This window comes from Mustela putorius, unplaced genomic scaffold (assembly GCF_011764305.1).
Source record: "Mustela putorius furo isolate JIRA1106 unplaced genomic scaffold, ASM1176430v1.1 tig00001063_pilon_pilon_pilon, whole genome shotgun sequence".
Classification (NCBI taxonomy): Eukaryota; Metazoa; Chordata; class Mammalia; order Carnivora; family Mustelidae; genus Mustela; species Mustela putorius.
The window spans coordinates 4378751-4406485 of record NW_025421556.1 but is presented as its reverse complement, the minus strand read 5'-3'; the positions used below and the strand labels follow the sequence as shown (position 1 = coordinate 4406485).

The window sequence follows — 27735 nt, the reverse complement described above, 5'->3', positions numbered from 1 at the left end:
CAATGAAGTATGAGATTGAAGGGATTCAAGAGGAAGAGGAGGTAGCAAATACTGAGGATGGAAAAAGAAGATTGGGTTCCTGGCGTATGGCATCCTTGGAGAAGAAAGCCAAAGTGAAAGAACAGGACAAATACTAAATACTCTCATTAAGAAAACTTTCCTGAAATAAAAAAAAGATTTCAATTTCACACTGAAAGCATAATTGAGAATACTAAATTAGAAGGACCAGTGTGTGGGTGCCCGGGTGGCTCAGTGGGTTAAGGCCTTTGCCTTCGGCTCCCGTCATGATCTCAGGGTCCTGGGATGGAGCTCCTCATCAGGCTTTCTGCTCAGCAGGGAGCCTGCTTCCCTTCCTCCCTCTCTCTCTCTCTCTGTTTGCCTCTCTGCCTACGTGTGGTCTCTGTCTGTCAAATGAATAAATAAAATCTTAAAAAAAAAAAGGACCAGTGTGATAAGACATAGTCTAGTAAAATTACTGAATGAAAAGAAAAGGGAACAAATTGGGGGAATATCTAGGAAAAAAGAATATATGACTTGTAAAGAAAAGGAAATTAGGTTATCACTGGATTTTTCAACAGAGTGCTTTATCCCAGAATAAAATGGATTAGCACATTGAATATATTTAAGGAAATAGAGTGAGAGCCAAGAATTTTATATTCAGTAAGACTGACTTCAGAGATAAAGAACATGAATTGTTGTCAACAAACAAGAACTCAGGGAGCATTATTCCAGTGAAAACTACCTAAGGAATCTATAAGAGAATGAGCCTCATACAATCAAAATGACTAGAGAGACATCAAACTAAGGACTGATGAGGATTATACATATGGTTAACATAAATTTCAAATTAAAATGTCTTGTTTTTTAGCTTATACCTATAACTTCACTGTGAGATACTATTTCTTACAAAGTCCACTACCAGTTTTTAAAACAAAGTGCACAAAAATCAGACTTGAATAAATGCATGATTCCTATCTGATTCAGAAGAAAGAAAGAAAGAGAGAGAGAAAGAAAGAAAGAGAGAGAAAAAGAAAAATGCCTGGGGAATATGAGAAAGATATTTGTTTGCTAATCTCAGGGTGTATGCTGGAGGGGCAGGGATCTTTGGGAGACTTCTCCAGGAACGTAGGAGCTGGAAGGCACCAATGCCCTGCCCTGTCCCCAGCCTAGGCACACAGATACCAGCAGGAACCAGTGCAGTAACAACACTTCCCACCTAATTTGCTAACAGTGCACCCCACCACAATGTTCCTCTGTGGAGACCCCTTTCATCCAAGTCTTCTGCTCTAGGTCTTCTCCCATTGCAGACCCAGGCAAACTTTGCAAACACTGTGTGCCTGCTCAGATGCCCTTATGCATATTCACCCCCTCCAACCTGTCCAGCCTCAGCAGGAGTTCTGGGGAACAGCAGGCCCCCTCCACCATTGGCTCCAGCAAGAACCGTGCTCTAATGCATGCCTGTTATCATGTTTTCCTCTGAACACACCCACTCCAACCCTGTCACAGGAGTTTTCTAAAGCAGCTCCAGGTCTCCTCCCACAGCCGACTTGCTTAAACCTTACCCATATCCTGTTCTCTGGCCCTGTGTTCTACTACAGATCTGCCCTTTCCATTATGTTTTTGGTCAGAGCCCACCCAAAGAGATGCCACAAGCCTGGCAGTGTAGAAGTAGTCCTGATAGAAGCCAGCACTAACCGAAATGACTCCTGTCACAGGGAGAGGGGAAAAAAACTACAAAACCAGTCTGACTGTAATACCAGCAGTAGACTGAGGGCAGATATTGGATCCAACTGCAGGCCCTGCCCAACAACAAAAATTTCTCAGAAGCCAATACAGGGAAAGCACCCTGCAGTCTGATGCTATCACTCTCTTGTAAGCATATGGTCTGACTCAACTCAAGCTCAAACCAGCCCCAGATTTGGCATCTAACAGCACAGGACCAAATCCTAATTATAACATGCAAAGAGAGCCATCACAGATGACAGGACTGAAGGCAAAAGTGGCTCAGCCACAACAGCAGGGTATATGCAACAAACATAGGAGACACCCGTGAACTGCCAGATTTGGTGAACAGGAGACACTATACGGCAGGGCACTACAGAACCTCTTCTTCATAAGGCTACTACTTTTGAGAAGAGATATAAATGACTTTGCCTAACACAGATAAAAAGACACAGAGAGAGAAAATGAGAGAGAGAGAGGAATATGTATCAGATAAAAGGACAGGACAATATCATGGCAAGAGACATAAACAAAACAGAGATAAGAAATATGCCTGATAGAGAATTTATTTTTTAATATTTTATTTATTTATTTGACAGATAGCACAAGTAGGCAGGGAGGCAGGCAGAGAGGCAGGCAAAGAGAGGGGTGGGGAAAGCAGGCTCCCCACTGAAGCAGAGCCCCCATGCGGGGCTCGATCCCAGGACCCTGGGATCATGACCTGAGCCAAAGGCGAGAGGCTTTAACCTACTGAACCATGCAGGTGCTCCCCCCTTTTTTAAACTGATAGAGAATTTAAAGTAATTGTCATAAAGATATTCCCTGGACTTGAAAAAATGAGTGGAAGATCTCAGTGAGGCCTTTGACAAAGAGATAGAAAATATGAAAAAGAACCATTCAGAGATGAATAGCTCAATACCTGAACTAAAAATACAATAGATAGATGCAAAAATTCTCACCAAAATACTAGCCTATAGGACCCAACAGTACATTAAAAGGATTATTTACCACAACCAACTAGGATTTATTCCTGGTATGCAATGTTGGTTCAACATCCACAAATCAATCAATGTGATACAATACATTAATTTAAAATAAGAACAAGAACCATATGATACTCTCAATAAATGCTGAAAAAGCATTTGACAAAGTACAGCATCCTTTCTTGATCAAAACTCTTCAACCTGGCGATTCACAAGCCTGTACCCCAGGGATAAAAATATATGTTTATAAAAAATAAAAATTAAAACTCTTCAAAGTGTAGGAATGGAGGGCACATACCTCAATATCATAAAGACCATCTATGAAAAACCCATAGTAAATATCATTCTCAATGGGGAAAAACTGAGAGCTTTTCCTCTAAGTTCAAGAACATGGCAGGGATGTCCACTATCAACACTGCTCTTCATCATAGTACTAGAAGTCCTAGCCTCAGCAATCAGACAACAAAAAGAAATAATAGGCATCCAAATAAGCAAAGAAATCAAACCCGCACTCTTTGCAGATGATATATTTTATGTGGAAAACCAAAAGACTGCACTCTAAAGCTGCGAGAACTCATACAGGAATTCAGTAAAGTGTCAGGATATAAAATCAATGCACAGAAATCAGTTGCATTTCTATATACCAAAAATAAGACAGAAGAAAGAGAAATTCAGGACATGATTCCATTTACAATTGCACCCAAAACCATAAGATACCTAGGAATAAATCTAACCAAAGAGGCAAAGAATCTGTACTTAGAAAATTATAGAGTATTCATGAAGGAAATTGTGGAAGACACAAAAGAATGGAGAAGCACTCCATGCTCATGGATTGCATGCTCATGGCAGCAACCTCTTCAACCTCAGCAACAGCAACTTCTTCCTAGAAACATCACCAAAGACAAGGGAAGCAAGGGCAAAAATGAACTACTAGGACTTCATCAAGATCAAACATTTTGTAGAGTGAAGGAAACAGTCAACAAAACCAAAAGACAACTGACAGAATGGGAGAAGATATTTGCAAACAACATATCAGATAAAGGGCTAGTATCCCAAATCTATAAAGAACTTATCAAACTCAACAACCAAAGAACAAATAATCCAATCAAGAAATGGGCAGAAGACATGAATCAACATTTTTGCAAAGAAGACATCCAAATGGCCAACATACCCATGATAAAGTGCTCAACATCTCTCAGCATCAAGGAAATAGAAATCAAAACCACAATGAGATACCACCTCACACCAGTCAGATTGGCTAAAATTAACAAGTCAGGAAACGACAGATGTTGGTAAGGATGCAGAGAAAGGGGAACCCTCCTACATTGTTGGTGGGAACACATAAAGATACAGAAAAAGATTCCATGCTTATGGATTGAAAGAACAAACATTGTGGAAATGTCTATGCTACTAAAGAAACCTACACATTTAATGCAATCCCTATAAAATACCATCAAATTTTTTCAAAGAAATGGAATAAATAATCCTAAAATTTATGTGGAACCAGAAAAGACCCCAAGTAGCCAGAGGAATATTTAAAAAGAAAGCTAAAAGTTGGTGGCATTACAATTTTGGAAATATCTTCTCCCATTCTGTCAGCTGTCTTTTGGTTTTGTTGACTGTTTCCTTTGTTGTGCAAACGCTTTTGATCTTGATGAAGTCCCAATAGTTCATCTTTCCCTTGCTTCCCTCGGTGTTAGTGATGTCCTGCGAAAAAGTTGCTGTGGCTGCTGTCGAAGAGATTTCTGGCTATGCTCTCCTCAAGGATTGTGATTGGTTTCTGTCTCACACTGAGGTCTTTCATCCATTTTGAGTCTATTTTTGTGTGTGGTGTAAGAAAATGGTCCACTTTCATTTTTCTGCATGTGGCTGTTCAATTTTCCTAACACCATTTGTCAAAGAGACTGTGTTTTTTCCATTGGACATTCTTTCCTGTTTGTCAAAGATTAGTTGCCCATAGAGTTGAAGGTCCATTTCTGGGCTCTCTATTCTGTTCCATTGATCTATGTATCTGTTTTTGTGCCAGTACCATACTGTCTTGATGATTACAGCTTTGTAATAGAGCTTGAAGTCTGGAATTGTGATGCCGCCAACTTTGGTCTTCTTTTTCAACATTCCTCTGGCTATTTAGGGTCTCTTCTGGGGTAGAGGGATAGGGATAGGTGGCTGGGTTATGGACATTGGGGAGGGTATGTATTATAGTGAGTGCTGTGCAATGTGTAAGCCGGATGATTCACAGACCAATACCCCTGGGGCAAATAATACATTGTATGTTAATTTTTAAAAAATTGAGCTACCCTATGACCTGGCAATTACACTACAGGGTATTTACCCCAAAGATATAGATGTAGTGAAAAGAAGGACAATATGTACCCCAATGTTCATAGAAGCAATGTCCACAACAGCTAAATTGTGGAAAGAGCTGAGATGCCCTTCAATGGACAAATGGATAAAGAAGATGTGGTCCATATATACGATGGAATATTATTCAGCTGTCAGAAAGGATGAACACCCAACTTCTGCATCAACATGGATGCAACTGGAGGAGATTATGCTGAGTGAAATAAGTCAAGCTGAGAAAGTCCATTATCATAGAGTTTCACTTACTTGTGGAAATAAGGAGTAACATGGAGTACATTAGGAGAAGGAAAGGAAAAGTGAAGGGGGTGCGCTAATTGGAGGGGGAGACAAACCATGAGAGACTATGGACTTTGAGAAACAAATTCAGGGTTTTAGAAGGGAGGGGGGTGGGGGGAGAGCTGAGTCTGGTGGTGGGTATTAAGGAGAGCATGTATTGCATGGGGCACTGGGTGTTATATGTAAACAATGAATCTTGGAACACTACATCAAAAACTAATGATGTATTATATAGTTACTAACATAACACAATAAAAACAAGAATAATTTTAAGCCCCCCCCAAAATGGTAACAAGTAGTGATAAAGATAAAAATTTAAAAGAAGCAAAAAAAAAAAAAACAGCTACATACATGGGAGACCTTATAAGGCCATCAGCAGATTTTTCAGCAGAAACTTTACAGGCCAGAGAGGAGTGGCATGATATATGCACAGTGTTGAAAGGGAAAAATCTGTAGCCAAGAGTACTATATCCACCTAGGCCATCATTCAGAATATAAGGGTAGATAAAGGGTTTCCCAGACAAAGGGAAGTTAAAGGAATTCATCACTACTAAACCAGCCCTACAAGAAATGTTAGAATGGACATTTTGAGTAGAAAGGAAAAGATATAAGAAGAAAAAGTAGAAAGCACAAAAGCAGTAAAAGTAAGTGTATAAAAATCAGTGAAGGGACTCACAACATAAAAGGTTGTAAAGTATGGCACCATATACCTAAATGTGGGGGTGGTGCTTGTGGGAGTAAGAAGGGGTTCAAACTTAAATGACTATCCACTTAATATAAACTGCTCTATGCAGATGTGACATAGAAACATAATGTTAACCACAAATCAAAAACCAGTAATAGATATACAAGAAATAAAGAGAAGAGATCCAAGTGTATCACTAAAGAAAGCCAGCTTATTGTAAGAGGAGAAAGCAAGGGAAGAAAGGACAGAGAAAAGCTACAAAAACAACCACAAAACAAGTAACAAAATGGCAATAATACATACCTATCAATAATTACTTTAATGCAAATGGACTAAATTCTCCAATCAAATGTCATAGGGTGAAGGAATGGATAAAAAAGCAATACCTATCTATATGGTGCCCATAAGAGACTCATTGCAGACCTAAAGACATATGTAGATTGAAAGTGAGGGGATGGAGAAACATTTATGATGCAAATGGATATGAAAAGAAAGACAAAGTAGCAGTATTTATATCGGACAAAAAAGACCTTATTTTTTTTTAATATTTTATTTATTTATTTGACAGAGAGAAATCACAAGTAGACAGGCCAGCAGAAGGGGCGGGGGAAGCAGGCTCTCTCCTGAAACAGAGAGCCCGATGTGGGCCTCGATCCCAGAACCCTGAGATCATGACCTGAGCTGAAAGCAGAGTCTTAACCCACTGAGACACCCAGGTAGCCCCAAGAGACTTTAAAATAAAGACTATACCTAGAGAAAAAGAAGGAGACTATATAATTATAAAGGGGACAATCAACAACACAAGAAACAACAGCTCTTGGTGAGGATGTGGAGAAAGGGGAATCCTCTTGCATGGTTAGTGGGAATGCAAACTGGTGCAGCCACTCTGGAAAACAGTACGGAGTTTCCTCAAGAAGTTAAAAACAGAGCTGCCCTATAACCCAGCAATTGCACTTCTAGGTATTTATCCAAAGAATACAAAAATACTAATCCAAAAGGATACAGGCACCCCAATGTGTATAGCAGCATTATTTATAACAGCCAAATTTCGGAAACAGCACAAGTGTACATAGATTAATGAATGGATAAAGAAGAGATGGTATGTGTACATATATATATGTGTACGTATGGGTATGTGTGTGTGTGTGTGTATACACACTCAGCCATAAAAAAGAACATAATCTTGTCATTTGCAACAATGTGCATAGAGCTAGAGAGTATTATGTTGAACTAAATAAGTCAGTCAGAAAAAGACAAATACTCTGTGATTTCACTCATATAAACAGAACAAATGAACAAAGGGGAGAAAAGGGTGGGGGGGTGCAAAGCAAGAAACAGATTCTTAACTATATAGAACAAATGGTTAGCAGAGGGACGGTGGGTGGGGGAATGGGTGAAATAGGTGATGAGGATTAGGGAAGGCACTTGTGATGGGCACCTAGTGTTGTATGGAAGTGTTGAATACTATATTGCACACATGAAATTAATATTACACTATATGTTAACAAGTAGAATTTAAATAAAAACTTAAAAAATATATGGAGACAAATAAAAGTGAAAATACAGTGATCCAAATTCTTTGGGAGGCAGCAAACGTGGCTTTAAGAAGGAAGTTTAGAGTAATACAGGAAGCATGAAATATCTCAAATAAAAAAACCTAACCTAACCCTAAAGAAACTAGAAAAGGAACAAAACCCAAAACCAGTAGAAGAAGGAAATAATAAAGAGTAATGCAGAAATAAACAATATATAAACTAAAACACGCACAAACAATAGAAAAGATCAATGAAACCAGGATCTCGTTCTTTGAAAAAAATCAACAAAATTGATAAACCTTTAGCCAAACTCACCAAAAAGAGAGAGAGAGAGATGATTCAAACAGAATTGGAAATGAAAGAGGATAAATGACAACTGATACCACATAAATACAAAGGATAAGAAAATATCATGAAAATTATATGCCAACAAAGTCAACAACCTGAAAGAAATAAATTCCTAGAAACATATCATCTTGCAAAAGAGGAAGAAATACAAAATTTGAACAGACTGATTACTAGCAATCAAAAGACTCTAAACTGGGGCGTCTGGGTGGCTCAGTCAGTTGAGCATCTGCCTTTGGCTCAGGTCATGATCTTGGGGTCCTGGGATGGAGCCCTGCTTTTGGGTCCCTGCTCAGCAAGGGAGTCTGTTTCTCCCTCTCCCTCAGCCCCTTTCCTGCTCATGCCTTCTCTCTCCCAAATAAGTAAAAATCTTAAAAAACAAACAAACAAAAACTCTGAATAAACAAAACTCCAGGACTAGATGGCTTCATCAGTGAATTCCACTGAATATTTATTTATTTATTTAAAAATTTTTATTTATTCATTTGTCACAGAGAGATATCACAAGTAGGCAGAGAGGCAGGAAGAGAGGGGGGAAGCAGGCTCCCCGCTGAGCAGAGAGTCCAATGTGGGGCTCGATCCCAGGATCCTGAGATCATGACCTGAGCTGAAGGCAAAGGCTTAACCCACTGAGCCACCCAGGTGCCCCTCCACTGAACATTTTTTTTTTTTTAAGAATTTATTTACTTACTTGACAGACAGAGATCACAAGTAGGCAGAGAGGCAGGCAGAGAGAGAGGAGGAAGCAGAGAACCCAATGTGGGGCTCGATCCCAGGACCCTGGGATCATGACCTGAGCCAAAGGCAGAAGCTTTAACCCATTGAGCCACCCAGGCGTCCCTCCGCTGAACGTTTAAAGAGTTCATACTTAAGCTTCTCAAACTGTTCCAAAAAAAAAAAAAAATAGGAAAAAAAGGAAAGCTTCTAAATTCATTCTATGAGGCTAACATTACACTGATCCCAAGACCAAGGACAGTACAATAAAAGTACAGGCCAATAGCTGATGAACACAGATGCAAAAATCTTCAACAACAACAAAATATTAGCAAACCAAATCCACCAATATGTTAAAAAAAATCAACCACTATGATCACGTGGGATTTATTTCTGGGATGCAAGGTGGTTCAATATTTATAGATCAATCAATGTGAGACATCACATCAAGACAAAGAATAAAATCCATATGATTATTTCAATAGATGCAGAAAAAGCACTTGCCAAAGTATAATCCAACACAGTAGATTTAGAGGGAACATATCTCAATTAATAAAGGCCATTTATGAAAAACCCACAGATAATATCATACTCAACACTGGGGAAACACTGAGGTCTTTTCCCCTAAGCACAGTAAGATACCATCACAACTGTCAGAATGGCCAAAAGAAAAACACAAGAAACAAGTTCTGGTGAGACTGTGGAGGAAAAGGCACTCTTTTGCACTGCTAGTAGGAATGCAAACTGGTGTGCCATTGTAGAAAATAGTATGGAAATTCCTAAAAAAAATTACCAACAGAATTATAGATCCAGTAAACTCACTATGTGGTATTTACCCAAAGAGTATAAGAACTCCTATGTTTAGTGCAGCATTATATTATACAAACACACACACACACACACACACACACACACACACACACACACAAAGTGGACTGTTACTACGCCATATAAAAGAATGAAATCTTGCCATTTGCATTAACTATGGAGAACAAACTAATGGTTACCAAAGGAGAGGTGGGTGAGGGGATAGATGAAATAGGTGAAAGGAATTAAGAGTACAGTCATCATGATGAACACTGAGCAATGCACAGAATTGTAAAATTGCTAAATTGTATACCTGAAAATAATATAACACTGTCAATTATACTAGAATTAAAAAATAAATAAATAGGTACAATTTAAAAAATAATTGTTAAGCACAACATTTAGGCGAACAAAATACTTCTTCAAATTAAACTTGTAAGCTAGCACAAACCACCATGGTCATGGAATAAATCCCCAAAGTTTGCCTGATGGGATTTTTCAGGGCCCAGCAAATGATGGAGGATAGGGAGAAAGGGGGGAAAAAATCTGTTACAGGGAGCTTGGGAGGACCTATTGATGCACTGTGCTAGGCCAGACAGGTAAATCATGCCTGATTTGTAAGTGGTTTGGTCATCCCGTTATATATATAGAAATAAATTAAAGAAACCCAAATATTGATATGTCAAATTTATGGAGCTTATTCATCTCAGATCCTGGAGTGCCCAAAGCTGAAAAAAGATTGTTGCATTTATGTCAAGTTGCTTTTAGACTTCTGCATTTTACTTCATGGGTTACCTGGAAAGATGAATCACTGTTTTGCCAGTGAGCATCTTCAAACAAAGAGGAGAATAAGATTGACATCACTGTTCAGATCCATTAGTCAAACTACAGTGGCTCTGGACAGGCAGTTTCCAAAATACATCAGCCTCATTTATACCCAACAGCAACAACAGATAGTAGGCATTTTTCTACTGTGGCACGAGGCTCCCAAATACAAAGACAGAAAGTGGTTTTTGACACACACTGCTTTTAGGAAAAAGATTGGAAGTGGGAGGTAAAATAACAGAGTAAATGTCTATATCCTAATGATTACAGAGAGGAAAGAAAAACTCGACTTCACTTAAGGGCTAGATTAAAATCACTGAGGGAACAAAAGAATACAGCAGGAAGTCAACTGGTATGATAAACAGTGATCTCAAAAGCTATGCCACTTAGGTCTAAATGTGCCTAAGGAAGTAGAAGATTCTGCTTATTCTTGACAATTTTTGTTCCAATAATATCATCCCACTGTTTATTGGTTTTAAGTAGTTCATTCCTTGTAGTTCGGGCATCCTGCATACCATAACATTATTAACTGGGATTCTGATAATATACTATCTAAAAATGAAAGAAAAATATACTATCTAAAAATGAAAGAATAATTTAACTTTTCCTGGTCACTGATGCACTGAGCAGAATGTATGTTTTACGTGTTTTTAACCTAGATTAATCTAGGCTTCTACTATTGGGGTGAAATATGCCAGCTGAGAGTAAATCTGATTTCTTATTACTGTAGAAAAATAATATGTTATTTATTTGCACATGTAATGGTTAGTGTGGCAGGTAATATGTTCATGATCTCACTTAGGTTTTAATTCTCACATCAAAATTTCAACTAAGTCATGACATTTCATTTCTGCTTTTACATCTGAGGAAAAAACAAGATACAAAGAAGTTAAAAATTAGCTCAAAATCAGACATTTTAGAGGTGGAACATCCAGAATATGCTCTTCAGTCTTCCTGGCCCTAAACTATGCATTTTCCACTCATCTACACTGACCGAAGGAAGAGAGAGTCAGCGCTGACAGATGAGAGAACTGTTCTAAATGTGATAGTTAACATTCAACCATTTGTGATAGCATACAACTAAGGCAGGCAGGCCACATGAAAAGAATTCCCTTTGTAGAGCCCATACTACTAGCCTAAGGGCAAGGATTATTTTGCATGTGTTCCCACCTTCACTCCACAAAGTACACGACTTAGGGGTCTTTCACCAAAAGCAATCAGATGAATGTGCATTGATCAAATATCAGTGTCCATACATGTGGGGAGTCCTGGGAGAGTAGACTAACCCTTGGATTGGGAGTGTGTACAAAATTCTGTAGTGGCTTTAGAATATCTAGAAAGGATGGTCCTAGGGGTAGCCACGTGATTTAAAAAAAAGTAAAGGAAAGACCAACTGGGAGAATTTGTCTTGAATCTGCACTTACAGGAGAAGAATAGTTTGTGTTTAATACATGTTGCTTTAGAGTCACTTTGGGGCTGGTGTATATCACAAAGTGCTAAAATGCTTCAGAGCCCACATCCTACTCCAGTGACTTAAAAGGAAGAGCGTTGGGGGAAATCACAGGATATGGGGGATGGGGAGGACAGCTGCAGGGGAACTTGGAGATGGCTTTCAGATTAGCAGTCGTGAGTTTGGACTGATTTTGCATGAAGGATGAAGTGGGTATTGGGAGAGAAATGGACAAGGCCTGAGAAGGTCTTCACATACGGTTAGCATTATCTCCAGGGATGGAGTAAAGGTGGAAGCAGAAAGAGCACCGTGGTTGGTTGGCAGTGGTTCAAGTTACTGAGCCTGAGCAGGACTCTCACAGAGACAGATGGCCAACTGTGCATTGTGGAGAAATCAGAGGAGCACTGAGGCCAAGAAGCAACCAAATGGAATTTTGGCAAAGTGTAAATCAGTAGTGAGGGGATAAAAGCGATACCTGAGGGAAATATGCCGTTTTAGCAGTCTAAGTGAGTCTGGGGCCGAGGGGACTCGAAATTATTTTTTCTCTTCTCCGTGCCTCATTTTCTTTACAAAATCCATCCATCCTCCTCCACAAGCATTAAAAAAAAATTAATCAATAAAAAAATCTTGGATTTTCTGTGGCCTCAGTATCTCCCAGAGATTGAGCCTACTTTCTATGGGTTTAAAAGAAAAAACAAAAAGCATATTTGATAACAAAGTTTTGGAGCAGCGTTAACAAACAGGAGGCTGGAGGCTCTGAAGGCTCCTTCTCATCTGCATGCCACCACTGCTCACTGTTACAAGAATGCAGCTTTACACCTTCCTCTGGACGTATCCTTATCCCTGCCGACAGCAGGATTAATGGCTGTGCTCAGAAGAAAGTCAGCTGTCACAAAAAGTTTACTTCCTATAGTTGTCTTTCCTTTCTTTGTGCTGTGTAAGCTTTTTCCACCCCCCTCCCCTTTTCTGGATTAAATGGTGTGTTGTTCAGAATTCTTCATAGCAAACCACAGAACCTGCTAGATCAAGCAGAACTAGCAGGGAAGAACTACAGTGTATAGGTAGTTCATACAATGTTTGGAAGACTGAGGAAAAGGCTCTAGCCTCCATGTCAACATTGTGTAATGGAACACATAGATTCTGCCACGCCAGAAGCCACTACCCTAACTGCCAACACTAGAACCATGTGGCTTTTGTTCTTATTTTTAAAATTATTTGTTAATTTATAATAATTACTCTGACAGGTATATAGCTTATATTCTTGCTGTCTTACCCAACAACTCTAGTGACTGTAGTTATTGTTCATTGGAGAATTTCTATGAAACGGGAAGAAATCTCATATTTAGAGTTCTGAAGAGAGATTAAGAAATAATTTTGACTCTCCTGGCTTAAGGTAGCCTAGTGGAGGCATAAATCTGACATTTTCAGTATGTGGACATGTTCTGTGACTACATCTTCTTAGGAGCTTTACAAACTCATTTAGCACATTCCTCAGAAAGAAACTAAATCAAAGTAATTGGTATATGGTATTGGGTTTCATGGATTATGAAGTGGCCTCTACAGTCTGACAGGAGGAAGAAGCAAGGGAGGCTGTGAGCTCTGTGACACCAGCCATGGACTCGGCTCATTCCCTCAAACCTACAGCTGCCTTGGGCACCTCAAACCTGCATGCAACCAACCACCTGGAGTCTGTGACTCAAGGTCAGAAGCTATCACCTTACAAAGGTGTTAGAAGAAAGCAGTTCAGTTCAATGCCTAAAAAATATTGAAACAAGGATTAAGAAGATCCTTAGAAAAAGATTAAGACCCATTCTTTTTCAAAGGAGAGTAAGACTTATTTTTTAGAATTAGTTATTGTTAAATATAGTAAAATCCCCTTTTGAGAGATAAAAGTCAAAAGAATGAATATAAGTTCAGAAGAAAAAGCAACCGTATGAAACTTAATCCTAAAGATGTTATTTGTTTCAGACACTTAACCTCAGTATCATTAGGCTAAAAGAACAATGACCTGCCCCAGACAAAAGCACTGATAACACTTTGGCTTAAATAAAAGAGAGTCTAGGGGTGCCTGGGTGGCTCAGTTGGTTAAACACCCAATTGTTGGTTTTGGCTTGGGTCATGATCTTACGGGATGTGTGACGGAGCCATGCATCAGAGGGGGGAGACTGCTTCAAGATTCTCTCCCTCTAACTCTCCCCACGCTCATGCACAGGTGGGTGCTCTCTTAAAAATAAATAAATAAATCTTTAAAAAATTAGATAGTCTATTTTTAACCAATCATAAATTTATAGAGGGCTTCTTGAGGACTCAGAGCACTTGGTCTATATCTTTAAGATACTTTACTTTTGGAGGGAAAGAAGATTAACATACACGAAACCACTAGCAAAAGAAAAGGCAAGAAATAAATTGTAGTTCATACTTGAGAGCCAGAGTGATAAGCGACAGGCAAAACTTGACACTATAGGACACATTCAAGTCACACATTAGATCACAATTTATTGTGATCAGTGTCTGAAAGACCCGAACTTCATGCTCTTCCCAAAGCAGTCATTCAGAGATAACTTACTGAATATTTAGGCATTGCCTTCATGGTAAAATAACTTTCTAAGGTTGAAAAACAAGAGGTAGAAGGGAAAAGAATTCAATCACCTATCACTCTCAATATGACTGCCATCTTTATAATGACAGTATCAATTTCTAGAAACCTCTTCAAGCAAGGACTTTGATCCCAAGTATCTCTTTTACTCTTTCTTAAGTCTTCACCTGATAGAGTGACATCATGGGGTTATTTTACACCTCTGAACAAAGATCTATGGCCTTGATTCAAAGATATAAAAGAGGAATTCAGTAGGAATAGTTGCTTTTATACTTTCCAGAGGTTGCTCTCATTCCTTGACTCACGACCTTGTATCCCTCCCACCTCTCCTTCTGTTACCCGATCTCCGTTTTTTCTAATACTGACCTTCTGCTTTCTTCTCATAAGAATCTTTGGGATTCCAGTGATAACCCAGGATAGTCTCTCCACCTCAAGAGCCTTAGTTTAATTACATTTGCCAATTTCCTTTTGCCATGGAAGGTAAAATATTCATGGGCTCTTGGGATTAAATATGGATATTTTAAGGGGGCCATTATTCAACCTACCATACTAGGCACCACTAACCATTTATGACCTTGGTCTTTCTCTTACTGAACTTTGTTATATACACTAGCAATAATTTTGACTTGAATTTTTCTTTGTGAGTGTAAGATTGTGGATCCGTTTTTTTCCTTTTACACAGATTTGTAAGTAACTGTGGAAGGGCAGCATTTTCTAGGATAGAAACAGATGAGAGCCATCATCTCCTTGCAGCAGTGGGAAAATAAAAATGGGAGAGGTGACGATGTTAGCTAAAGCTTGGGAATAGGGTAACTTGAAAATGGTGTATTAATTAAATGGTGTTTAATTAATAAAATGCTTGGAGATAATTTGTGGATTTCATTTACTAGACTGCACCTGTCCCTTTTTCTGTGAATTATTAAGAGGTGACAGTCCATAGAAATACACAGCCTCTTTTATGGTGAACTGTGTTCACCTGAAGTGATAAGTTACTGAGAGAAGAAAAGACTATCAATAATAGTTTTATATTTTTAAAACAATAATTTCCTCTTAGTCCAGACAGAAGCAACATGCTGTGCAAAATTATACATCATGTAGCAACAGCTGAGAAGTCAACATATATCATTATCAATGCCGCCTCTATAAAAGCCCCCCAAATTACCATATCTAACAATAATTTCTACTTTAATAAAGAGAAAAGGGGACACAGGAAGAAACCAACTTATTCTTACAAATGGTTGGTTTAACACATAGTGAACAAATTGATGTGTAAATTGGCTTTGATGAATGCTTGTGTTAAATGTGGTTATTTATTATGAGTTCCATTATATAAATTGGTTGCAAAATTATAACAAATGTTCTTTATTAATCTTACCTTCTCTGTGGCTAGAGAATGACTCAAGGCAATTATCTTTCATGGACTTCAGCATCATTAGTGCTGATGCGCTGAGGAGGGCAGACAAGTTCTAATAATACACAGAAAAGAGAAACATGCCTTTTCTTTGCTTCTTACATGGAGAGGTGTTATCTCTCAATACAGTTTTCCTTCATCTCCAATTAAATCCTTCAAGTTGTTAGCTTCTGGTATTTTTGCAGTAACAGCAGCTGTAGGTATAAGAAATATCTTCCATATTATGTTCTTTATGGTATGACATTTGAAATTTAAACAGATGGCATAAATTCTGGTCTTCAGGAACTCAGAGTTTGCCTAAGATGGCACAGGTGTTCTCAGGCCACATTTGGCTACTTGGTAGGGGCTTCAAGCATTTGCTCTATGGTCCAGTGACAGATTGTAGAACTGTCTTACTGTTTTCCTCTTCAACATGGGATATAAATAACTTGAAGATAGTAGCTTTCTGGGAAAGGAAAGAAAGTAGTTCTTCCAAGAACACTTTCATGGCTTAATACTCAACCAGAATTAAAGAGTTAAAGAGTTATCCCAGTAGATGACCTGGAGCTATCTCTTAGTTATCAGGGGCCATTTTTGTTATGTTTTTGTTCAGTTCCCTGCTTCTCATCTTCCTCTCCTCTATAAGACTGTTGTTGCCCTTTAGCTCTTCTTACATCCTTAAGGTGGGGGAGGGGGACCAAAAGTAAAAAAAAAAAAAAAAGAAGAACTCATTCTGTTAATTATGTATCTCTAACGAAAGATTGAGGGTAGAGTTAAATGTTGCAGGTGGGAAGGTGCTTATAATTCATGATTACATAAAATAACAAAAATACCAGTGCAAATTTGTCATCTGGAGAAATCACAGTCAGATGGTATGCCTGCATTTTTCATTAATGAATATTTATTGAGCTCCAGTGATGTGCTAGCCCCTCAACTGGGTGCTGGGTGCAAAAGGTTAGGGGTGGGAGATAGAGAAAGAGTAAGTCTATTGCACCAGAAACTAACCAGAAAACTGGTACTAAAACACTTGTCTCTTCTTGATGCCAACTGTTAATCACTGACATGAAAATAAGTTAGAATTAGGTTCAGCAATAAAAGAGAATACCCCACAAACTAAAGAGGATAGATGCTATATTTATATTTTTCTCTCACATAGGTGAATATCTGCATAGATAAAGTGCTATATGAGGTTCCTTTTATTTCATTATACTACCTGGTATGGCCTTTTTTCCTAAATTTACTTTATGGTGCAAGATGGTCACATCAGTTTCAGATCTCATGTTTGCATCTGAGTCAGCAGAACAAGGAAAAGAAAGAAGGGCATGCCCCCTTCCTTTTATTTACTGGAAGTTGCACAACTTCCATGTACATGTAATTGGCCAGTTCTAGGCATAAGAGAGGCCAGGAAACATTCCAACTGCTCACATGCTCAGCTAAATACTGTGTGTTCTGAGACTTTCAGTTTCTGCTCAGGATGTAGAATGCTGCAAATATCATTGTTTTTGCACTTAAAACAATAACAACAGCAGGAGCAAGAAAAACACCAACAATTTGAAAATTCATAACTTTCCTTGAATCCAGCAGAGAAGTTATGACTACCAACTAATCTGAAATCTAAGGAAAACACATCCAACAAGAGTTAGGATATGAGGATTTGCTTACGTGGGATAGATGTTATATGTCACAAGTAAGAACTCAATTAATCCTTTAATGAATTGCTAAAGACCTACTGTAGTCTGGCAAAGGTATTGAAAACCCCTCGACCATACAAGCACAAAGAGAACTTGCATTCATCATAGGATTCTTTTCTGCAAAAGACCTGGTATATTCATACAACAAGACTAAAAGTATGTCCCTTATCATGCAGGTCTTGAGAAATAAGGGCACTGGGGCAAAAGCACAGTCATTCTCCCCTGTAATTCTATGAAATAAAGGGTTTAAACTTTTAGAGGGAGAGAAAAAAACCTGATGCCCTAAGGCATTGGTGAAAACCCATGATGCTGGGGAAGGGAATAAAACAAAACCTTATACACTTGAAAGAGGGATTAAAATGCCTGCTGGGACCAGACCTACAGCTGAGAGTGGATAAGATAATGGAGAAAGACCTATCCTCAAGACTCAGAAACACAGTATCTTCTTAGGACTGATACTTAAACAAAACAACAGTAGTCTACAGATTGAAGAGGGGCAAGAGCAAGCAGAGAGAACTTTTTGAGGCATAATACAAGGGAAGACCTGAAACTGAGGATGGAAGAGATCACAAAAACCATCTGGCAAACCAGGCCACATGTTAAACAGTAGTCCTGAATGATCTGAAGTCCGTGTTATACTGAGAGTAATTCTAGTGACAACTCCAAAATCCAGCTAAACTCATAACAATAATAACCCAACTACTCCCACCACACATACAAAGACATAGACACAGACAAAAAAAAAAAAAAAAAAGGCAGCCTAGAAAAAGGACAGATATATCCATTTCCAGGTCTCAAAATTTTTTTCCCCAGACTCTTTTGTCCTGTACAAGATGGCCAGGTTCATCTTTTAACAAAAAAACTGTAAGATATATAAAGCAAAGGAAAACAACCTTCTGTCGAGAGACAAAGCAATCAATAGAATCTGACTCAGATATGATACTAATGTTAGAAATATCTATTTGAAGGGCATCTAGGTGGCTCTGTTGGTTAAGCAACTGCCTTTGACTCAGGTCACAATCTCAGGGTCCTGGGATCCAGAATGGTTTCTCTGCTTAGTGAGGAGCCTGCTTCTCCCTCTTTTTCTGCCTACTGCTCTGCCTACTTGTGCTCTCTCCCTCTTTGCCAAATAAATAAATAAAATCTCTTTTAATAAAAGAAATCTCTATTTGAGAAAATAAATACCAATACAGTAAAAGCTCTAGAGGAAAAGGTGAACAAGATGATGGATTAAATAAGTAATTCAGCAGAGAGAGTAAATGAAAGAAATGAATATAAATTCTGGATATGAAAAGCACAGTAACAAAGAATGCATTCGATGGGCTTATCAGAGATTTGATATAGCTGAGTAGAAGAAACAGTGAAGTTGAAGATGAGTCAGTATAAATGACTTAATCTAAAACACGAGAGAGAGAGAGAGAGAGAGAAATGAACAGAGAGCATAGCTAATATTTGAACAAATAGTTTTTGAAAATTTTCCAAAACTAATGGCATACACAAAATGACAGATCCAAAGTAGTTCAGGTGAGAGAACATCAAGCAGGATAAATACAAAACAAACAAACAAACAAATAAACAAGCAGGCAAACAAACCAAGACACCTGGGATATTATATTCCAACTGCTGAAAACCAAAGACAAAGAGAAAATCTTGAAGGTAACAAGAAATAAAGAATATATTTCATACAGAGGGGAAAATACATAGAAGAACTATAGGCTTCTCATGAGAAACTATTCAGACTGGAAGGAAAAGGAGTTCCATTTTTTTATGTGATGAAAGTAAAAAAAAAGATCTTGTCAACTCTGAATTCAATGTTTAGTTAAAACATATTTTTCAAAAGCAAAAAAGAAATAAAGGCTCCTGAAGCAAAAAAGGAGCAAATGAATGGCATGAGGATCCATGGAGGAAATGTTCAAAGAAAGTCTTGAGGTAGAAGGAATAGGCTACTCAATAGAACGGAGGTCTGTACAAAGCAAAGAAATGGACTAGAAATATATTAAATGTAGATAAAGATCATTTTGTCTTATTTTTTAATTGGTCATAAAAGAGAAAAAACTGTCTAAGGCAAACATAATAACAACGTATTGCATATTTATAGCATGTATAAAGGTAAAATAAAAAAATAAAATTAAATTAAAAATAGCACAGAAAATGAAAGGAAAGAATTGGGAATATATTGTAAGGACTTCTCACTATTGTGCAGTGGTAATAAATTATGTGATGTATATTATGAATTATAAGGCAACTGATAAATTATTAAAAAGGGGTATAAACAATAAATGGACAGTGGTGATAAAATGGGATAACAAAACTTTTTTAAAAGGCAGGAAAAGATGGAGCGGAAAGGTGAGTTAGGGGGAAATCAGAGGGGGAGACAAACCATGAGAGACTGTGGACTCTGAGAAACAAACTGAGGGTTTTGGAGGGGAGGGGGGTGGGAGTTTGGGTGAGCCTGGTGGTGGATATTATGGAGGGCATGTATTGCATGGAGCACTGGGTGTGGTGCATAAACAATGAATGCTGGAACACTGAAAGAAATAAAATAAAATGGTAAAAAAAGCAAGAAAAGAGGGAAAAGGAACAAAGAACAGACAGAACAAATAGAAAATAGCTAGACAGATGATAGTTTTTAATCCACATGTATCAATAAGACATTAAGGGTAAACTGTCTAAAAACATGAACTAAAAGACCAAAAAAATAGTGTTTCATTGGATTAAAAAAGCAAGTTGTTTTTTTAAAAAAAATATTATATTTATTTGACAGAGAGAAAGAGAGAGAGCACACAAGCAGGGGGAGCGGCAGACAGAAGGAAAGGAAGAAGCAGGTTCCCCACTGAGCAGGGAGCCCAACATGGGGCTTGATCCCAGGACCCTGGGATCATGACCCGAGCCAAAAGCAGACACTTAGGCATCTGAACCACCCAAGTGTCCCCCAAAAAACAAGTTCTAATTATATGCTATCTGTGGTAAATCATTCTTAGTTACAAAAACACAGATAGGCTAAGAGGAAAAAAAGATATGTAAATACTAATCAAAAGAAAGCTAAAGTAGCTATATTAATATTAGCAGAAAGAAGTATTACCCAGAATCAACAAATATATTACATCAATAAATACATGGTGATAAAGAATTCATTCTTCAAGAATTGGATATTTATGTACCTGATAACAAAGCTACAAAATATATGAAGCAAGAGTCCAAAAGGCTAACTAGAAGAGCAGACATGGCAATGTGAGCTCTTTAGCAATGCTCCAATTGGGCTAACAATGCACATGCTACAGGATCCGTATGCAAGAGACGCAAGGACATGCAGCAAGATCAGTATATCCTTAAGCATGCAACCTCTGCATGTTTCTTCAATCCATCACAATCCCTTTTCCACTTCATTTATCACTCTATCCCTGCCCAAACCCCTGCAAACTCCACCTCAGTAATTCTTATCCTTCCAGGATTGTAAGTGCAGTGCCATTGGTCACACTTTTATCTGATGTAATCTCTCAATAAATAGTATAATAATGTAACAATAAATACCTACATAATCTCTAAATTAACACCTTGAAGATCAACACCTGTTCTTCTGACAATTTCATCTAATTCTACTGAATCAATGGACTCTATTTTATTAAGAAAATATAACATTTGCAATATCCTTTAATATGCTTGAGCACAGAATTATAATCTCTCTTCCAAAACTTCTTACCAAATTCATTTCATCATTATTATTTAACCTAAGGTCTGAGCGTTCCTCAGCACACTATTTCTTTTCCAATAGAAATGTGTATCACAGGGCACCTGGGTGGCTCATTGGGTTAAAGCCTGTACCTTTGGATCAGGCCATGATCTCAGAGTCCTCGGATCGAACCCCGCATCGGGCTCTCTGCTCAGTGGGGAGCCTGCTTCCTCTCTGTCTCTCTCTGCCTGTGTCTCTGCCTACTTGTGGTCTCTGTCAGGTAAATAAATAAAATCTTTAAAACAAAACAAAACATGTGTATCACTTCTTTCTTATCTGCGTAATATCTTTCTTTCTTATTAGATGATATGCTCTATTAGGGCATGGGGAGTCGCTGCTTTTGTGTAGCACCTAGCACTTTGGCCCAGTAAATATTTGTTCCATGAATGAATGAATAAATGCCAGGTATGAGCTACAGAGATATGTTTTTCTACCTACCCCTGACACACACACGCATGGGAGCCTCAGAACTTGCTAATAGACACGTACCAGCCTTTTTCTAGCAGCGTTTGACACAGTTATCTCCTCATTTTCATCAGATATGGCCATGCTTGTTAGCCTCGGGGCATACTTACAAGCAATGCAGCAAAAAAGGCCATCCCTGCCATGATAGTTTATTGCAAAACACGGAATAAAATAAAGCAAGCATGTAGTGCTATACATACACAAACTAACAAACAAAAGGTCTAAACCACTGTGGCATCACTGTGACAGCGGTGTCTCACAGAAACTCCGGTGGCTCTAACTCCTGTCAGAGGCAATGAACGCCTGTGGTGTGTGTATGTGTGCTGGAATGGAGCGGAGAAGAAATTGTGTCCAGTTCTTTGAAACTGTCGACAGGCGAATGGCAGATGAATCTTTCCGAAGGTGACCATTGCCAGCATGCAAATTCTCTGCTTTGCACAAAGCAGAGAGCACAAGCACCAAGCACCTTTGCCTGCACAAAGGTGGTTTGGCCTTTGTGTTAGCATGTAATTCTCACCAAAGAACAATACTACTAAAATACCACGTGAATAAAACAGTGTATTTTAAGATGAATTAGAGTCCTGAGGCCAACAGGATAGATGGAAGTGTGTTTGTGTTCCACATAACTGGGTTCTGATAGCCACCACGGGTCTTTACTTTGGTTTCCTGTCTCAGGGGTAAAGCACTCACAGGGACTATTCCAGTGCTGCCTTGACCACTCCTCATGATTAACCATGGGGTTCCCGGTCACTTCAAAATTTTCCTTAATGGTTGGGGCACCTGGGTGGCTCAGTGGGGTAAGCCTCTGCCTTCGGCTCAGGTCATGACACCCGCATCGGGGTGTCTGCTCAGCAGGGAGCCTGCTTCCCCTCCTCTCTCTCTGCCTGCCTCTCTGCCTACTTGTGATCTCTCTCTCTGTCAAATAAATAAATAAAATCTTTAAAAAAATATTTTCCTTAATGGCAAAAAAAACAAAACAAAAACAAAACAAAACAAAACAAAAACAAAAACCATGTTGGGATGAAAACAGAGTGCAAGAAGGATTAATAGCATATGATATGTTGGATTCATTTCAGAGTTCCCCATGCAAGAGATCTAATTTGGGGCTGGACTGCAACACTGAGCCAAGATTGATCCATCCCCAGAGAGCAGTAATAAAGGGTCACTCGCAAAGTGTGCAAGATGGCAGACTAGGACTTGTGCTCCAAACTGTCTTCATTGCGGGGAATAAAGGAAATCCTTTTGGCCAAATATCTGTTCATTGTCTTCCGTGAGGTAGGACTCTCTTGCAGCAAGATGATGTTTAAATCCTACAATTTTTATTCTTTGCTTCTCATGTTTGTTTAACAGAGATATAACCGTCATAACAAAGATATAACCATCATGGAATGTAGGAGAGGAAAACAGCAAGAAAAGAAAGGAAGAGAAGTGGTTTAGACATATTAAAAAAAACAAAACAAAACAAAACAAAAACCTCACTTGGCTATAGGAATGGTCAGGGGAGGCACAGTCATCTTTTATTTCTTAAAGTTCTCCAAAGACAGGAAATAAGTATCGGAAGTCAGTCCTTCTCCCTCATAGGATGACTTCTTTTCTGGCAGATAAACATACCTAACAGGATTGCTAGTGTTTGGGGTAGGGGGGTATGATTATCATAGCAGATGCTTATTCTGTAGCTGATGGAGACAGGTCTGACTTGCTCTTTACTTTTGCTGGCATTTTATTATGAATTTCACTGTGACAACAGAAAGGATGAACCTGAGCTCCTGAGCAGATATAGCCAATGGCCCATTTATTTCTAGTGTCAGTGTTTGTCTGAGTTCCAGTGGGAACATGGCAATCTTGAAACTTGTCTGATACTGGCATTTAGAAAAGAGCTGGATTCTTGCTCAATTTATACTACATCTAGTCCTTTGAAAGGCTTATTCTAATGCAAGGTCATGCAAAATGTTTGTGTGCAATTGATGTTGAATTTTTATACTAGCTGAGCTTCATTTCAGAATTCAATGCATTTGTTAAAACAAACTTTACTTTTATTTCAGCACAAACTTTGCTCCCAGAGTTATCAAGTGTCTGAGGTTTGTTTTTTGTTTTTTTTTTCCCCAAAAGAAAATGTTTTCAAGCTCATCATCCCATGGCCGTGGATATATGAGTTCTTACTCAGATACATACCATTTCAGTCTTTGCCAATGTTACGAAAAACAGAAGCCCAATCTAATTGTATCACAAATTTGTAGCTGTCTGGAAATTCTCTTTTTGATGTTTCGGACAATGAACACTCTCTCCTGTTTTGAGACTTCTTTCGACCTCTCCTTTACCCTTTTCGCTCCCATCGTGATTAAGTTCCCATGACCACCTGACTCATTCAGTGTGATATTAATCACCCTAACTCACTGCCATCCTTAAAACACCTTACTCACTCTCACCGTATCATCCCTCCTTTGCCTCCGCCTGTACACCCACATTCCGCATGCACTGCCTCAACTACCATGACTTGGAAGTTTTAGCTTCTGTTTAATTTTTATTTTCCTTTAAGAAAACTGTTATTTGCATGGTCTCCAATCCCTTTGTACAAGGTCTTCCTTTCTTTGGGGTAAGGGCCAAGTAGGGAAATAAAGAAGGTTGCTTGCATTTGGAACCCTTGACTGAAACACACAGTAACTCTTGTCCATCCGTGCAGCGCATTAAGCCAGAAAACAATTGTTCAAGCCTACCTCAGAGAAAGTTCCAGTCCAGTTGGTGATGGATCGCCAAAAGTTAATCAGACCAAGGGAGTGTGACCTGCAGGGACAAGCAGACGTTGAACAGTCAGTGCAAAAGAGACAAGATACAAATCTGATCCGGTGAATGGGAGCCCAGGGAATCTCATCAGAGGAGCTGTTGGGTTTTTGTAAACATATAGAAGAGTATTATCCTGTAATGATTTTTACGGATTTTCGTTGATTAATAGAATCTACCTGGAAAATGAGTGGCAGTAAAATTTAATCTGTCCATCTCACTTCAGTGGAATGTTAGATGAATGACGTCACCTTGGATCTGTAATCAGTATCCAAACACATTTAAAAAAGAGGGAGGAGGAGAAAGGAAAAAAAAACAACAAAACAACTGTGGTTTTTCCCCACCCCCACGTTTCACCCCCCCACCAGTAGCTAAAAAGGAAGCCTGTAAGCATACTGAAATCAGAAACATAAGTAAATGAAATTTGCCCTTTGTTATCAAGTCCCTCTTTCACAGTTCTTTTCTTTGTGTCCTTTTTTGCTTTCTCTCTTTAATTTTTTTTTTAGGTTTTATTTATTTATTTGAGAGACAGAGAGAGAGAGAGAGAGAGAGAGAGAATGAGTGGAGAAGGGCAGAGGGTGAAGAGAAAGAATCTGAAGCAGACTCCACACTGAGTGCAGAGCCCAATGCGGGGCTCAATCTCATGACTCCACCATCATGACCTGAGCTGAAACCGAGAGTCAGACACTTAACCAACTGAGTCACACAGGCATCCCTCCTTAATTTTCTTTTCAATGTGACTATGAATTGATGTCCTGATGACCGTGTCTATGCTCTACTAGCCCAGGAATCTGGGAGAAAAGAGGAAAGCATCAGATAACTGGGGGAGAGAGAAAATGATAAAATGAAGCGGGAAGTAAGAAGTATTGGTGGACAGGTGAAATTGTGCCATCTAATACTGCTTTGTCAGACTCTTCTTTGGGGTATCTTTACTCTTCCTTAAAAGGCAGCACATCATCTGCAAAGAGTGATAATTTGACTTCTTCTTTGCCGATTTGGATGCCTTGAATTTCCTTTTGTTGTCTGATTGCTGAGGCTAGGACCTCTAGTACTATGTTGAATAGCAGTGAGATATCACCTCACACCAGTCAGAATGGCTAAAATCAACAAGTCAGGAAATGACAGATGCTGGCGAGGATGCGGAGAAAGGGGAACCCTCCTACACTGTTGGTGGGAATGCAAGCTGGTGCAGCCACTCTGGAAAACAGCATGGAGGTTCCTCAAAATGTTGAAAATAGAACTGCCCTATGACCCAGCAATTGCACTACTGGGTATTTACCCTAAAGATACAAACGTAGTGATCCAAAGGGGCACGTGCACCCGAATGTTTATAGCAGCAATGTCCACAATAGCCAAACTATGGAAAGAACCTAGATGTCCATCAACAGATGAATGGATCAAGAAGAGGTGGTATATATACACAATGGAATACTATGCAGCCATCAAAAGAAATGAAATCTTGCCATTTGCGACAACATGGATGGAACTAGAGCGTATCATGCTTAGCGAAATAAGTCAAGCAGAGAAAGACAACTATCATATGATCTCCCTGATATGAGGAAGTGGTGATGCAACATGGGGGCTTAAGTGGGTAGAAGAAAAATCAATGAAACAAGATGGAATTGGGAGGGAGATAAACCATAAGTGACTCTTAATCTCACAAAACAAACTGAGGGTTGCTGGGGGGAGGGGGTTTGGGAAAAGGGGGTTGGATTATGGACATTGGGGAGGGTATGTGCTTTGGTGAGTGCTGTGAAGTGTGTAAACCTGGTGATTCACAGACCTGTACCCCTGGGGATAAAAATATATGTTTATAAAAAAATAAAAAATTTAAAAAAAAAGGCAGCACAAACAGGCTCATGATGAGTGTACATGAGATAGATTCAGGTCTCTACAGGCTGAATGCTTCATCTTTCCAGCAGAGACCTTTTCAAGAAATTTTGAGGCCATGTCCCATGATTCATCAAATGCTTTACTGCATTCCAAACCACTTTTGTTTTAGGTCAGGGAGAGAAATAGCCCCTTTTCAGAAGAGCAGAACCAGACTGTTTAGTCCTCTGGCAGCCGTTGAGACCTATACAGGGACCCGCCAGGTGACTGTGGAAGGGGCTTCCTCCCACGTGCTCCAACCCAGGGAGGTACTGGGATCACAGAGGGTCTCCAGTGGAGTGTGTGCTTGATCTTCAGCCCTGAAGAGGGACTGCACCAGATGCTGTTTCCTTCTGTACAGGGACCTACTCATTTAAGCAGCCGCCGCCAAATCTAAAGGTTAAAAAAAAAAAAAAAAAAAGGCAGTCATTTTCATATCCAATATTCAATATCTACTTTAATTAAAATGGATATCTATTTAAATTATTTAAAGAAGGTAGCTCTTTGATCATGAGTGCTTATTTCCAAAGACTGGAGACAGCATAACTCAGCCTCCCCAAGTCCTAATTAAAGGTGATAGCCTGAATTAGCATGCAACTACTGGCGATGTTTGTCACATCACTAGTAAAAGTAGTTTCAGTGTTCTTATTTTTTCCTACTTAAATAGATTGCTCCTTCATAAGCAGAGAGCCCAAGCTCTCCCTTCCCCAAAGAGGGTGGTGGATCTTGTTGCCGTCTGGAGGATTCCAAAAGGATATGAATGGTGATAATTATTTGGAAGTAATGAAGTAACAACTGCTGTTTTCCAAGCATTTAAAAAATTGTATTCTAATGTTTGCTTCAAGACTGGTTATTTGATATTTTAGTCACTTATTTCTAACAGAGCTGAATGCTTCTTGGTAACTGGCAGCACTGAAATTTGCAACTTCTTTTCTAATGAACTAATATCTGAGCAATTAAAAAAGGAGAAAAATTGAGGAGATTGGTTCAGATTTTTCATTACCCCCTTGCAATCATACCAACAAGAAAATCATACCAACAAACATGATGTAACCTCAGTGTGACATCATAGGCTATGTCCATGGGGAGAAAGGAATTGCAAGAAGTTAAGTATTTCTCTATAAGGCCTTGAAATGGTATCCCAGGGTGAGGTGAGGTTCCTGGGATATTGGATGTGCACAAAGGACTCAGATGACAGGAAGACGTTTTTATTTGTTTTTGTGTGGCTCTTGATTTCTAACCCCTGCCTTAGAGATCAATGGTTCTTTGCTTCAACTGCCCCATTTGATGGCTCTTTTTCTGGTAACAGGCCCTACCCTCCAGCCACAGGGGTGCGACTGTGAACCAAGTTAGAGCAACATCTTTCTGGACAGAATGGCTAGCACCAGGATATGTTAAAGTAAGCCAAACTGGGGAATGTTTTAAATTGTAGCTGCCAGAGAAGTGTCCATTTCTCTCTAATTGGGTAGCTAAAAGGGAGAGAGCCAAGAGTAGTAGAAAGCCATGTTTCTTC

The 27735-nt window shown here is 39.0% G+C and overlaps 1 long non-coding RNA gene across 2 annotated transcripts in view; it reads right to left on the bottom strand.

Annotated features, from left to right (window-relative positions):
- LOC123393892 overlaps positions 1-26621 on the bottom strand; it is a 151702-nt gene extending 125081 nt beyond the window's left edge. Inside the window, exons 1-3 of one of the 2 annotated variants that reach the window (XR_006608701.1) lie at positions 26474-26621; positions 24290-24356; positions 15111-15904 (exon numbers count right to left, since the gene is read on the bottom strand). This is a non-coding gene — a long non-coding RNA (uncharacterized LOC123393892). Of the gene's footprint in view, positions 1-15110; positions 15905-24289; positions 24357-26473 lie in introns of those variants that run through there. The other variant, XR_006608702.1, reaches the window with a different exon arrangement.
- Positions 26622-27735: the final 1114 nt, after the last annotated feature.